The sequence below is a fragment of the Tachypleus tridentatus genome, chromosome 9 (genome assembly GCF_004210375.1).
Source record: "Tachypleus tridentatus isolate NWPU-2018 chromosome 9, ASM421037v1, whole genome shotgun sequence".
In the NCBI taxonomy this organism is placed as follows: Eukaryota; Metazoa; Arthropoda; class Merostomata; order Xiphosura; family Limulidae; genus Tachypleus; species Tachypleus tridentatus.
Genome location: NC_134833.1, coordinates 1,844,990 through 1,863,152, shown reverse-complemented (window position 1 = coordinate 1,863,152; position 18,163 = coordinate 1,844,990).

Here is an 18,163-nt window from a genome sequence, read left to right as displayed (position 1 = left end):
GCAATGCCTACTACGTGAAATCTAACCCCTTATTTTAATGTTGTAATTTTGATACTCAAGTCTGTCTACAATAGGCCGTTAGAAAATATTAGTCTTAAACTAGTGTTGAAATTATTATAAACTTTGTAAAAATAAACGATTAAACGATTTTTTCGTGTTTTGTTCTGTTATATTTGAGTTCTTGAGATGTGATATTATCATGTATGTTTCCATTGCACTTGTGTTTTCAAAATTTTATGTTACCCTGTATGTTTCTGTTATAAATGAATTTTAAGATGTATTGTTCACACGTATGTTTGTATTATATTTAAGTTTTAAAATTTATTCATATCTTGTTTGCTTCTATTATATATTAGTTTTTAAAATTTATTCCTATCCTGTTTGTTTCTGTTATACTTGAGTTTTTATAAGTTATTCCTATCTTGTTTGTTTCTGTTATACTTGAGTTTTTATAAGTTATTCCTATCTTGTTTGTTTCTGTTATACTTGAGTTTTTATAAGTTATTCCTATCTTGTTTGTTTCTGTTATACTTGAGTTTTTATAAGTTATTCCTATCTTGTTTGTTTCTGTTATACTTGAGTTTTTATAAGTTATTCCTATCTTGTTTGTTTCTGTTATACTTGAGTTTTTATAATTTATTTTAATCCTGTTTGTTTCCGTTATCCTTGGTTTTTAAGATGTGTTCTTAACACGTATGTTTGTATTATATTTACGTTTTATAAATTATTCCTATCCTGTTTGATTCTGTTATATTTTTGTGTTTTTCTTTGTTGTGAAATGTTCTAATTACGTGAAATTCTTTTTTGTCTTCCTTATAAATTTAGGCTTAGTTTTAAAATTACCACTCGAGGATTGTACAGTGTTTCTATAAGATTCGCCAATACACGTTTTGTGTCTCATAATCTAAAAGTAATATTTCCTTCTGTGTTTATTCTCTGAGTAAGTTAATTTACTTTCATTTGGTAAGAAATTAGAAGACAAACATAACGAGAATACGAAACTCTTGAAATGTAACTCTGTAGTTTTCCCGTAATTGTTAAAGTTTACTTTATTGGGAAGAATACGGAATTGAACTGTGGTCATTATTGCGAGATTTCCTATTCCAGATCTGTTGTTTCCATGAAAAATCTTCTAATGAGATTTATCTGTCTTGATTAACGAATGTCATATGTTCTATCATCTAATACTTTCCTGAAAACACGTTAAATTATAATCTTAAAATCTCGAAAGAATCAGTTGAAACAAGTGCAGGCTCCATTGCTTTCCTTTCACATGACTTCACATAATTCCTCGACAATATTATCCACCATTTAATACAGTCTCTCGTGAATCTCATCTTTATTATATGCATCAGTGCACACTATGGATCAATTAGGAGAAACTCATGAACTACCATTACCGAAAAAGTGAACCAGCTGTGTCAGAGATTCTAAAATAAGTCCAGTATGATAATATGAGGCATTTACTCCAAGAAATGGGATAAATTTCGCTAGAATAATAAAAAGACTGGATATATTCCAAACATAGATGTATTCTTCGTAAAATACATGATTACGTTCAAACAAAACTAAATGAACTTGGATAAATTTTCAATCAACTCCACGAATTTTTTAATTTCATTCGAAACTAAACTTTAGAGTCAGTAAACTGTGAATGAAATCATAGCAAGAGACAATAAAACAAAAAAAAATGGTTACACGTCATGCTTTGATTAACATTTCATTTAACATCTGGTTAAAAAATACTTTTTCTAATTTTAAAATTGAAATTAAAAAATAACAGTTAAAAATAAGTCCAATGTTCTAGAGAAAATCGTAATAATAAACAAATTAGGGTAAATCAACACCCAAAGGAACATTGTAATAATAAACAAAAATTAGGGTAATTCAATACCAAACTGTACATTGTAATATTAAACAAATAGAGTAATTCAATACTCAAAGGTACATTCTAATATTAAACTACCAGGATAATTTATTATTCAATGGTATATTGAAGTATTAAACAAATAATGTAATTCAATACTAGATGTTACATTCTAATATTAAACTACTAGGATAATTTAATACTGGACAGTACATTGTAATATTAAACAAATAGAATCATTTCATACTCAACGGTATATTGTAATGCTAAGCAGCTTGGGTAATTAAGTACTTGAAGGTCCATTCTAGTATTAAACAAATAGGGTAATCTAATACTCGAGGATACATTCTGATATTAAACGACAAGGGTATTTAATACTCATCGGTACATTCTAATATTAAACAAATAGGATATTTAATACTCATCGGTACATTCTGATATTAAACTATTAGGGTATTTAATACTCATCGGTACATTCTAATATTAAACTACTAGGGTAATTAATATTCATCGGTAGATTCTGATATTAAACTACTAGGGAATTTAATATTCGACGGTACATTGTAATGTTAAATAAATAAGGTAATTTAATACTCGACGGTACATTTTAATATTAAATAAATAGGGTAATTTAATACTCGACGGTACATTGTAATATTAAATAAATAGGGTAATTTAATACTCGACGTTACATTTTAATATTAAACAGCTAGGGTAATTCAATACTCAACGATACATTACAATATTAAACAAATAGTGTAATTCAGCACTCAGTAGTACATTCTGATAACAAACAACTAGTATAATTCATATCTCAGTTGTACATTCTGATAACAAATAACTAGTGTAATTCACAACTCAGTAGTACATTCTGATAGCAAACAACCTGTGTAATTCACCACTCAGTAGTACATTCTGATAACAAACAACTAGTGTAATTCAGCACTCACTAGTATATTCTGATAACAAACAACTAGTGTAATTTAGCTCTCAGGTTTACATTCTGATAACAAACAACTAGTGTAATTCAGCTCTCAGGAGTACATTCTGATAACAAACAACTAGTGTAATTCAGCACTCAGTAGTACATTCTGATAACAAACAACTAGTGTAATTCAGCTCTCAGTGGTACATTCTGATAACAAAGAACTAATGTAATTCAACACTCAGTAGTACATTCTAATAACAAACAACTATGGTAATTTAGTACTCAACAATATGTTACAATATTAAACAACATGGGTAATTTAATACTCGACGGTACACTTTAATTTTAAACAACTGTGGTAATTCAATATTTCACAGTGCAATGTATTATTAAACAAAAAGGTAATTTAAAATTCCACATTACATTCTAATATTAAACTACTATTGTATTTAATACTCATCGGTACATTCTAATATTAAACAACTAGGATATTTAATACACATCGATACATTCTGATATTAAACTACTAGGGTATTTAGTACTCATCGGTACATTCTGATATTAAACTACTATTGTATTTAATACTCTTCTTACATTCTAATATTAAACTACTAGGGTATTTAATACTCATCGGTACATTCTGATATTAAAAAACTAGGGTATTTAATACTCATCGGTACATTCTGATAGTAAACTACTAGGGTATTTAATACTCATCGGTACATTCTAATATTAAACAACTAGGGTATTTAATACTCATCGGTACATTCTGATATTAAACTACTAGGGTATTTAATACTCATCGGTACATTCTGATATTAAACTACGATGGTATTTAATACTTATCGGTACATTTTAATATTAAACAACTAGGATATTTAATACTCATCGGTACATTATGATATTAACCAACTAGGGTATTTAATACTCATCGGTACATTCTGATATTAAACTACTAGGGTATTTAATACTCATCGGTACCTTCTAATATTAAACAACTAGAATATTTAATAATACTCATCGGTACATTTTGATATTAAACTACTAGGGTATTTAATACTCATCGGTACATTCTGATATTAAACTACGAGTGTATTTAGTACTCATCGGTACATTCTGATATTAAACTATTAGGGTATTTAATACTCATCGGTACATTCTGAAATTTAACAACTAGGGTATTTAATACTCATCGGTACATTCTGGTATTAAACTAATAGGGTATTTAATACTAATCGGTACATTCTAATATTAAACAACTAGGATATTTAATAATCATCGGTACATTCTGATATTAAACTACTAGGGTATTTAATACTCATCGGTACATTCTGATAATAAACTACTAGGGTATTTAATACTCATCGGTACATTCTAATATTAAACTACTAGGGTATTTAATACTCAACGGTAGATTCTGATATTAAACTACTGGGGATTTAATACTCGACGGTACATTTTAATATTAAATAAATAGGGTAATTTAATACTCAACGTTACATTGTAATAATAAATAAATAGGGTAATTTAATACTCGGCGTTACATTTTAATATTAAACAGCTAGTGTAATTCAATACTAACGATACATTACAATATTAAACAACTAGTGTAATTCAGCACTCAGTGGTACATTCTGATAACAAACAACAAATGTAAATCAGCACTCAGTAGTACATTCTCATAACAAACACATAGTGTAAATCAGCACTCAGTAGTACATTCTGATAACAAACACATAGTGTAATTCAGCACTCAGTAGTACATTCTGATAACAAACAACTAGTGTAATTCATCTCTCAGTAGCACATTCTGATAACAAACGACTAGTAAAATTAAGCACTCAGTAGTACTTTCTGATAACACACAAATAGTGTAATTCAGCACTCAGTAGTACATTCTGATAACAAACACATAGTGTAATTCAGCACTCAGTAGTACATTCTGATAACAAACAACTAGTGTAATTCAGCACTCAGTAGTACATTCTGATAACAACCAACTAGTGTAATTCAGCACTCAGTAGTACATTCTGATAACAAACGACTATGGTAATTTAGTACTCAACAATATGTTACAATATTAAACAACTTGGGTAATTTAATACTCGACGGTACACTTTAATTTTAAACAACTGTGGTAATTCAATACTTCACAGTGCAATGTATTATTAAACAAAAAAGTTAATTTAAAATTCAACATTATATTCTAATATTAAACAACTAGGATATTTAATGCTCATCGGTACATTCTGATATTAAACTACTAGGGTATTTAATACTCATCGGTACATTCTCATATTATACTACTAGTGTATTTAATACTCGACGTTACATTTTAATATTAAACAGCTAGTGTAATTCAATGCTCAACGATACATTACAATATTAAACAACTAGTGTAATTCAGCACTCAGTAGTACATTCTGATAACAAACAATTAGTGTAATTCAGATCTCAGTAGTACATTCTGATAACAAACAACTAGTGTAATTCAGCTCTCAGTAGTACATTCTGATAACAAACAACTGGTGTAATTCAGCTCTCAGTGTTACATTCTGATAACAAACAACTAATGTAAATCAGCACTCAGTAGTACATTCTGATAACAAACACATAGTGTAAATCAGCACTCAGTAGTACATTCTGATAACAAACACATAGTGTAATTCCGCACTCAGTAGTACATTCTGATAACAAACAACTAGTGTAATTCATCTCTCAGTAGCACATTCTGATAACAAACGACTAGTGTAATTCAGCACTCAGTAGTACATTCTGATAACAAACAACTAGTGTAATTCAGCACTCAGTAGTACATTCTGATAACAAAAGACTATGGTAATTTAGTACTCAACAATATGTTACAATATTAAACAACTTGGGTAATTTAATACTCGACGGTACACTTTAATTTTAAACAACTGTGGTAAATCAATACTTCACAGTGCAATGTATTATTAAACAAAAAGGTTAATTTAAAATTCAACATTATATTCTAATATTAAACAACTAGGATATTTAATACTAATCGGTACATTCTAATATTATATTACTAGGGTATTTAATACTCATCGGTACATATGGATATTAAACTACTAGGGTAATTTATGCTCATCGGTACATTTTGATATTAAACTACTATTGTATTTTATACTCATCGGTACATTCTAATATTAATCAACTAGGATATTTAATACTCATCGGTACATTCTGATATTAAACTACTAGGGTATTTAATACTCATCGGTACATTCTCATATTATACTACTAGTGTATTTAATACTCGACGGTACATTGTAATATTAAATAAATAAGGTAATTTACTACTCGACGGTACATTTTAATATTAAATATATATGGTAACTTAATACTCGACGGGACATTTTAATATTAAATTAATAGGGTAATTTAATACTCGACGGAACATTGTAATATTAAATAAATAGGGTAATTTAATTCTCGACGGTACATTTTAATATTAAACAGCTAGAATAATTTAATATTTAACGATACATTACCATATTAAAGAACTAGTGGAATTCAGCACTCAGTAGTACATTCTGATAACAAACAACTAGTCTAATTCAGCACTCAGTAGTACATTCTGATAACAAACAACTATGGTAATTTTGTACACAACAATATGTTACAATATTAAACAACTTGGGTAATTTAATACTCGACGGTATATTCTGATATTAAACTACTAGGGTATTTAATACTCATCGATAAATTCTAATATCAAACAACTAGTGTATTTAATACTCATCGGTACATTCTGATATTAAACTACTAGGGTATTTAATACTCATCGGTACATTCTAATATTAAACAACTAGAGTATTTAATACTCATCGGTACATTCTGATATTAAACTATTAGGATATTTAATACTCAACGGTACATTCTGATATTAATCTACGAGTGTATTTCATACTCATCGGTACATTCTAATATTAAACAACTAGAGTATTTAATACTCATCGGTACATTCTGATATTAAACAACTAGGGTTTTTAATACTCATCGGTACATTATGATATTAAACAACTAGGGTATTTAATACTCATCGGTACATTCTGATATTAAACTACTAGGGTATTTAATACTCATCGGTACATTCTAATATTATAGAACTAGGATATTTAACACTCATCGATACATTCTGTTATTAAACTACTAGGGTATTTAATACTCATCGGTACCTTCTAATATTAAACAACTAGAATATTTAATAATACTCATCGGTACATTCTGATATTAAACTACTAGGGTATTTAATACTCATCGGTACATTCTGATATTAAACTACGAGTGTATTTAGTACTCATCGGTACATTCTGATATTAAACTATTAGGTATTTAATACTCATCGGTACATTCTGATATTTAACAACTAGGGTATTTAATACTCATTGGTACATTCTGATATTAAACTACTAGGGTATTTAATACTCATCTGTACATTATAGTATTAAACAACTGGGATATTTAATACTCATCGGTACATTCTGATATTAAACTATTAGGGTAATTAATACTCATTGGTACATTCTAATATTAAACAACTAGGATATTTAATACTCATCGGTACATTCTGATATTAAACTACTATGGTATTTAATACTCATCGGTAGATTCTGATATTAAACTACTGGGGATTTAACACTCGACGGTACATTGTAATATTAAATAAATAAGGTAATTTAATACTCGACGGTACATTGTAATATTAAATAAATAGGGTAATTTAATACTCGACGTTACATTTTAATATTAAACAGCTAGTGTAATTTAATACTCAACGATACATTACAATATTAAACAACTGGTGTAATTCAGCACTCAGTAGTACATTCTGATAACAAACAATTAGTCTAATTCAGATCTCAGTCGTACATTCTGATAACAATCAACTAATGTAAATCAGCACTCAGTAGTACATTCTGATAACAAACACATAGTGTAATTCAGCACTCAGTAGTACATTCTGATAACAAACAACTAGTGTAATTCATCTCTCAGTACTACATTCTGATAACAAACGACTAGTGTAATTCAGCATAAGTAGTACATTCTGATAACAAACAACTAGTGTAATTCAGCACTCAGTAGTATATTCTGATAACAAACAACTAGTGTAATTCATATCTCAGTAGTACATTCTGATAACAAACGACTAGTGTAATTCAGCATAAGTAGTACATTCTGATAACAACCAACTAGTGTAATTCAGCACTCAGTAGTACATTCTGAAAACAAACGACTATGGTAATTTAGTACTCAACAATATGTTACAATATTAAACAACTTGGGTAATTTAATACTCGACGGTACACTTTAATTTTAAACAACTGTGGTAATTCAATACTTCACAGTGCAATGTATTATTAAACAAAAAAGTTAATTTAAAATTCAACATTATATTCTAATATTAAACAACTAGGATATTTAATGCTCATCGGTACATTCTGATATTAAACTACTAGGGTATTTAATACTCATCGGTACATTCTCATATTATACTACTAGTGTATTTAATACTCGACGTTACATTTTAATATTAAACAGCTAGTGTAATTCAATGCTCAACGATACATTACAATATTAAACAACTAGTGTAATTCAGCACTCAGTAGTACATTCTGATAACAAACAATTAGTGTAATTCAGATCTCAGTAGTACATTCTGATAACAAACAACTAGTGTAATTCAGCTCTCAGTAGTACATTCTGATAACAAACAACTGGTGTAATTCAGCTCTCAGTGTTACATTCTGATAACAAACAACTAATGTAAATCAGCACTCAGTAGTACATTCTGATAACAAACACATAGTGTAAATCAGCACTCAGTAGTACATTCTGATAACAAACACATAGTGTAATTCCGCACTCAGTAGTACATTCTGATAACAAACAACTAGTGTAATTCATCTCTCAGTAGCACATTCTGATAACAAACGACTAGTGTAATTCAGCACTCAGTAGTACATTCTGATAACAAACAACTAGTGTAATTCAGCACTCAGTAGTACATTCTGATAACAAAAGACTATGGTAATTTAGTACTCAACAATATGTTACAATATTAAACAACTTGGGTAATTTAATACTCGACGGTACACTTTAATTTTAAACAACTGTGGTAAATCAATACTTCACAGTGCAATGTATTATTAAACAAAAAGGTTAATTTAAAATTCAACATTATATTCTAATATTAAACAACTAGGATATTTAATACTAATCGGTACATTCTAATATTATATTACTAGGGTATTTAATACTCATCGGTACATATGGATATTAAACTACTAGGGTAATTTATGCTCATCGGTACATTTTGATATTAAACTACTATTGTATTTTATACTCATCGGTACATTCTAATATTAATCAACTAGGATATTTAATACTCATCGGTACATTCTGATATTAAACTACTAGGGTATTTAATACTCATCGGTACATTCTCATATTATACTACTAGTGTATTTAATACTCGACGGTACATTGTAATATTAAATAAATAAGGTAATTTACTACTCGACGGTACATTTTAATATTAAATATATATGGTAACTTAATACTCGACGGGACATTTTAATATTAAATTAATAGGGTTATTTAATACTCGACGGAACATTGTAATATTAAATAAATAGGGTAATTTAATTCTCGACGGTACATTTTAATATTAAACAGCTAGAATAATTTAATATTTAACGATACATTACCATATTAAAGAACTAGTGGAATTCAGCACTCAGTAGTACATTCTGATAACAAACAACTAGTCTAATTCAGCACTCAGTAGTACATTCTGATAACAAACAACTATGGTAATTTTGTACACAACAATATGTTACAATATTAAACAACTTGGGTAATTTAATACTCGACGGTATATTCTGATATTAAACTACTAGGGTATTTAATACTCATCGATAAATTCTAATATCAAACAACTAGTGTATTTAATACTCATCGGTACATTCTGATATTAAACTACTAGGGTATTTAATACTCATCGGTACATTCTAATATTAAACAACTAGAGTATTTAATACTCATCGGTACATTCTGATATTAAACTATTAGGATATTTAATACTCATCGGTACATTCTGATATTAATCTACGAGTGTATTTCATACTCATCGGTACATTCTAATATTAAACAACTAGAGTATTTAATACTCATCGGTACATTCTGATATTAAACAACTAGGGTTTTTAATACTCATCGGTACATTATGATATTAAACAACTAGGGTATTTAATACTCATCGGTACATTCTGATATTAAACTACTAGGGTATTTAATACTCATCGGTACATTCTAATATTAAAGAACTAGGATATTTAACACTCATCGATACATTCTGTTATTAAACTACTAGGGTATTTAATACTCATCGGTACCTTCTAATATTAAACAACTAGAATATTTAATAATACTCATCGGTACATTCTGATATTAAACTACTAGGGTATTTAATACTCATCGGTACATTCTGATATTAAACTACGAGTGTATTTAGTACTCATCGGTACATTCTGATATTAAACTATTAGGGTATTTAATACTCATCGGTACATTCTGATATTTAACAACTAGGGTATTTAATACTCATTGGTACATTCTGATATTAAACTACTAGGGTATTTAATACTCATCTGTACATTATAGTATTAAACAACTGGGATATTTAATACTCATCGGTACATTCTGATATTAAACTATTAGGGTAATTAATACTCATTGGTACATTCTAATATTAAACAACTAGGATATTTAATACTCATCGGTACATTCTGATATTAAACTACTATGGTATTTAATACTCATCGGTAGATTCTGATATTAAACTACTGGGGATTTAACACTCGACGGTACATTGTAATATTAAATAAATAAGGTAATTTAATACTCGACGGTACATTGTAATATTAAATAAATAGGGTAATTTAATACTCGACGTTACATTTTAATATTAAACAGCTAGTGTAATTTAATACTCAACGATACATTACAATATTAAACAACTGGTGTAATTCAGCACTCAGTAGTACATTCTGATAACAAACAATTAGTCTAATTCAGATCTCAGTCGTACATTCTGATAACAATCAACTAATGTAAATCAGCACTCAGTAGTACATTCTGATAACAAACACATAGTGTAATTCAGCACTCAGTAGTACATTCTGATAACAAACAACTAGTGTAATTCATCTCTCAGTACTACATTCTGATAACAAACGACTAGTGTAATTCAGCATAAGTAGTACATTCTGATAACAAACAACTAGTGTAATTCAGCACTCAGTAGTATATTCTGATAACAAACAACTAGTGTAATTCATATCTCAGTAGTACATTCTGATAACAAACGACTAGTGTAATTCAGCATAAGTAGTACATTCTGTTAACAAACAACTAGTGTAATTCAGCACTCAGTAGTACATTCTGATAACAAACAACTAGTTTTATTCAGCACTCAGTAGTACATTCTGATAACAAACAACTAGTTTTATTCAGCACTCAGTAGTACATTCTGATAACAAACAACTATGGTAATTTAGTACTCAACAATATGTTACAATATTAAACAACTTGGGTAATTTAATACTCGACGGTATATTCTGATATTAAACTACTAGGGTATTTAATACCCATCGATAAATTCTAATATCAAACAACTAGTGTAATTAATACTCATAGGTACATTCTCATATTAAACTATCAGGGTATTTAATACTCATCGGTACATTCTAATATTAAACAACTAGGATATTTAATACTCATCGGTACATTCTGATATTAAACTACTAGGGTATTTAATACTCATCGGTAGATTCTGATATTAAACTACTGGGGATTTAACATTCGACGGTACATTGTAATATTAAATAAATAAGGTAATTTAATACTCGACGGTACATTGTAATATTAAATAAATAGAATAATTTAATACTCGACGTTACATTTTAATATTAAACAGCTAGTGTAATTCAATACTCAACGATACATTACAATATTAAACAACTGGTGTCATTCAGCACTCAGTAGTAGATTCTGATAACAAACAATTAGTGTAATTCAGATCTCAGTAGTACATTCTGATAACAATCAACTAGAGTAAATCAGCACTCAGTAGTACATTCTGATAACAAACACATAGTGTAATTCAGCACTCAGTAGTACATTCTGATAACAAACAACTAGTGTAATTCATCTCTCAGTACTACATTCTGATAACAAACGACTCGTGTAATTCAGCATAAGTAGTACATTCTAATAACAAACAACTAGTGTAATTCAGCACTCAGTAGTATATTCTGATAACAAACAACTAGTGTAATTCATATCTCAGTAGTACATTCTGATAACAAACGACTAGTGTAATTCAGCATAAGTAGTACATTCTGATACAAACAACTAGTGTAATTCAGCACTCAGTAGTACATTCTAATAACAAACAACTAGTGTAATTCAGCACTCAGTAGTACATTCTGATAACAAACAACTAGTGTAATTCAGCACTCAGTAATACATTCTGATAACAAACAACTATGGTAATTTAGTACTCAACAATATGTTACAATATTAAACAACTTGGGTAATTTAATACTCGACGGTTTATTCTGATATTAAACTACTAGGATATTTAATACTCATCGATAAATTCTAATATCAAACAACTAGTGTAATTAATACTCATAGGTACATTCTGATATTAAACTATTAGGGTATTTAATACTCATCGGTACATTCTAATATTAAACAACTAGAATATTTAATAATACTCATCGGTCTATTCTGATATTAAACTACTAGGGTATTTAATACTCAATGGTACATTCTAATATCAAACAACAAGGGTATTTAATACTCATCGGTACATTCTGATTTAAACTACTAAGGTATTTAATACTCATCGGTACATTCTGATATTAAACTACTAGGGTATTTAATACTCATCGGTACATTCTGATATTAAACAACTAGGGTTTTTAATACTCATCGGTACATTATGATATTAAACAATTAGGGTATTTAATACTCATCGGTACATTCTGATATTAAACTACTTGGGTATTTAATACTCATCGGTTCATTCTAATATTAAAGAACTAGGATATTTAATACTCATCGGTACATTCTGATATTTAACAACTAGGGTATTTAATACTCATCGGTACATTCTGATATTAAACTACTAGGGTATTTAATACTCATCGGTACATTATAGTATTAAACAACTGGGATATTTAATACTCATCGGTACATTCTGATATTAAACTATTAGGGTATTTAATAATCATTGGTACATTCTAATATTAAACAACTAGGATATTTAATATTCATCGGTACATTCTGATATTAAACTACTAGGGTATTTAATACTCACCGGTAGATTCTGATATTAAACTACTGGGGATTTAATACTCGACGGTACATTGTAATATTAAATAAATAAGGTAATTTAATACTCGACGGTACATTTTAATATTAAATAAATAGAGAAATTTAATACTCGACGGTACATTGTAATATTAAGTAAATAGGGTAATTTAATACTCGACGTTACATTTTAATATTAAACAGCTAGTGTAATTCAATATCAACGATACATTACAATATTAAACAACTGGTGTAATTCAGCACTCAGTAGTACATTCTGATAACAAACAATTAGTGTAATTCAGATCTCAGTAGTACATTCTGATAACAATCAACTAATGTAAATCAGCACTCAGTAGTACATTCTGATAACAAACACATAGTGTAATTCAGCACTCAGTAGTACATTCTGATAACAAACAACTAGTGTAATTCATCTCTCAGTAGTACATTCTGATAACAAACGACTAGTGTAATTCAGCATAAGTAGTACATTCTGATAACAAACAACTAGTGTAATTCAGCACTCAGTAGTACATTCTGATACAAACAACTATTGTAATTCTGCACTCAGTAGTACATTCTGATTACAAACAACAGGTGTAATTCAGCACTCAGTAGTACATTCTGATAACAAACAACTAGTGTAATTCAGCACTCAGTAGTACATTCTGATATCACACAAATAGTGTAATTCAGCACTCAGTAGTACATTCTGATAACAAACAACTAGTGTAATTCAGCACTCAGTAGTACATTCTGATGACAAAAAACTAGTGTAATTCAGCACTCAGTAGTACATTCTGATAACAAACAACTAGTGTAATTCAGCACTCAGTAGTACATTCTGATAACAAACAACTATGGTAATTTAGTACTCAACAATATGTTACAATATTAAACAACTTGGGTAATTTAATACTCGACGGTATATTCTGATATTAAATTACTAGGGTATTTAATACTCATCGATAAATTCTAATATCAAACAACTAGTGTATTTAATACTCATCGGTACATTCTGATATTAAACTACTAGGGTATTTAATACTCATCGGTACATTCTAATATTAAACAACTAGAATATTTAATAATACTCATCGTTCTATTCTGATATTAAACTACTAGGGTATTTAAAACTCATCGGTACATTCTAATATTAAACAACTAGAGTATTTAATACTCATCGGTACATTCTGATATTAAACTACAGGTGTATTTAATACTCATCGGTACATTCTGATATTAAACTACTAGGGTATTTAATACTCATCGGTACATTCTGATATTAATCTACGAGTGTATTTAATACTCATCGGTACATTATAATATTAATCAACTAGGGTATTTAATACTCATCGGTACATTCTGATATTAAACAACTAGGGTATTTAATACTCGACGATTTATTTTAATATTAAATAAATAGGGTAATTTAATACTCGACGGTACATTTTAATATTAAATAAATAGGGTAATTTAATACTCGACGGTACATTGTAATATTAAATAAATATCGTAATTTAATACTGACGGTACATTGTAATATTAAATAAATATCGTAATTTAATACTCGACGTTACATTTTAATATTAAACAGCTAGGGTAATTCAATACTCAACGTTACCTTACAATATTAAACAACTAGTGTAATTCAGCACTCAGTTGTACATTCTGATAACAAATAACTAGTGTAATTCAGCACTCAGTAGTACATTCTGATAGCAAACAATCTGTGTAATTCAGCTCTCAGTGGTACATTCTGATAACAAACAACTTGTGTAATTCAGCACTCAGTAGTACATTCTGATAACAAACAACTAGTGTAATTCAGCACTCAGTAGTACATTCTGATGACAAAAAACTAGTGTAATTCAGCACTCAGTAGTACATTCTGATAACAAACAACTAGTGTAATTCAGCACTCAGTAGTACATTCTGATAACAAACAACTATGGTAATTTAGTACTCAACAATATGTTACAATATTAAACAACTTGGGTAATTTAATACTCGACGGTATGTTCTGATATTAAACTACTAGGGTATTTAATACTCATCGATAAATTCTAATATCAAACAACTAGTGTATTTAATACTCATCGGTACATTCTGATATTAAACTACTAAGGTATTTACTACTCATCGGTACATTCTAATATTAAACAACTAGAATATTTAATAATACTCTTCGGTCTATTCTGATATTAAACTACTAGGGTATTTAAAACTCATCGGTACATTCTAATATTAAACAAGTATAGTATTTAATATTCATCGGTACATTCTGATATTAAACTACAGGTGTATTTAATACTCATCGGTACATTCTGATATTAAACTACTAGGGTATTTAATACTCATCGGTACATTCTGATATTAATCTACGAGTGTATTTCATACTCATCGGTACATTCTAATATTTATCAACTAGGGTATTTAATACTCATCGGTACATTCTGATATTAAACAAGAAGGGTATTTAATACTCATCGGTACATTCTGATAATAAACTACTAGGGTAATTCAGCACTCAGTAGTACATTCTGATAACAAACAACTATGGTAATTTAGTACTCAACAATATGTTACAATATTAAACAACTTGGGTAATTTAATACTCGACGGTACACTTTAATTTTAAACAATTGTGGTAATTCAATACTCGACAGTACAATGTATTATTAAACAAAAAGGGTAATTTAAAATTCAACATTACATTCTAATATTAAACAACTAGGATATTTAATACTCAACGGTACATTCTGATATTAAACTACTAGGGTATTTAATACTCAATGGTACATTCTAATATCAAACAACAAGGGTATTTAATACTCATCGGTACATTCTGATTTAAACTACTAAGGTATTTAATACTCATCGGTACATTCTGATATTAAACTACTAGGGTATTTAGTACTCATCTGTTCTTTCTGATATTAAACTACTAGGGTATTTAATACTCATCGGTACATTCTGATATTAAACAACTAGGGTTTTAATACTCATCGGTACATTATGATATTAAACAACTAGGGTATTTAATACTCATCGGTACATTCTGATATTAAACTACTAGGGTATTTAATACTCATCGGTACATTCTAATATTAAAGAACTAGGATATTTAATACTCATCGATACATTCTGTTATTAAACTACTAGGGTATTTAATACTCATCGGTACATTCTAATATTAAACAACTAGAATATTTAATAATACTCATCGGTACATTCTGATATTAAACTACTAGGGTATTTAATACTCATCGGTACATTCTGATATTAAACTACGAGGGTATTTAATACTCATCGGTACATTCTGATATTAAACAATTAGGGTATTTAATACTCATCGGTACATTCTGATATTTAACAACTATGGTATTTAATACTCATTGGTACATTCTGATATTAAACTACTAGGGTATTTAATACTCATCGGTACATTATAGTATTAAACAACTGGTTTATTTAATACTCATCGGTACATTCTGATATTAAACTATTAGGGTATTTAATACTCATTGGTACATTCTAATATTAAACAACTAGGATATTTAATACTCATCGGTACATTCTGATATTAAACTACTAGGGTATTTAATACTCATCGGTAGATTCTGATATTAAACTACTGGGGATTTAACACTCGACGGTACATTGTAATATTAAATAAATAAGGTAATTTAATACTCGACGGTACATTGTAATATTAAATAAATAGGGTAATTTAATACTCCACGTTACATTTTAATATTAAACAGCTAGTGTAATTCAATACTCAACGATACATTACAATATTAAACAACTGGTGTAATTCAGCACTCAGTAGTACATTCTGATAACAAACAATTAGTGTAATTCAGATCTCAGTAGTACATTCTGATAACAATCAACTAATGTAAATCAGCACTCAGTAGTACATTCTGATAACAAACACATAGTGTAATTCAGCACTCAGTAGTACATTCTGATAACAAACAACTAGTGTAATTCATATCTCAGTAGTACATTCTGATAACAAACGACTAGTGTAATTCAGCATAAGTAGTACATTCTGATAACAAACAACTAGTGTAATTCAGCACTCAGTAGTACATTCTGATACAAACAACTAGTGTAACTCAGCACTCAGTAGTACATTCTGATAACAAACAACTAGTGTAATTCAGCATCAGTAGTACATTCTGATAACAAACAACTAGTGTAATTCAGCACTCAGTAGTACATTCTGATACAAACAACTAGTGTAATTCAGCACTCAGTAGTACATTCTGATAACAAACAACTAGTGTAATTCAGCACTCAGTAGTACATTCTGATAACAAACAACTATGGTAATTTAGTACTCAACAATATGTTACAATATTAAACAACTTGGGTAATTTAATACTCGACGGTATATTCTGATATTAAACTACTAGGGTATTTAATACTCATCGATAAATTCTAATATCAAACAACTAGTGTAATTAATACTCATAGGTACATTCTGATATTAAACTATAAGGGTATTTAATACTCATCGGTACATTCTAATATCAAACAACAAGGGTATTTAATACTCATCGGTACATTCTGATTTAAACTACTAAGGTATTTAATACTCATCGGTACATTCTGATATTAAACTACTAGGGTATTTAATACTCATCGGTACATTCTGATATTAAACTACTAGGGTATTTAGTACTCATCTGTACTTTCTGATATTAAACTACTAGGGTATTTAATACTCATCGGTACATTCTGATATTAAACAACTAGGGTTTTTAATACTCATCGGTACATTATGATATTAAACAATTAGGGTATTTAATACTCATCGGTACAATCTGATATTAAACTACTTGGGTATTTAATACTCATCGGTTTATTCTAATATTAAAGAACTAGGATATTTAATACTCATCGGTACATTCTGATATTTAACAACTAGGGTATTTAAT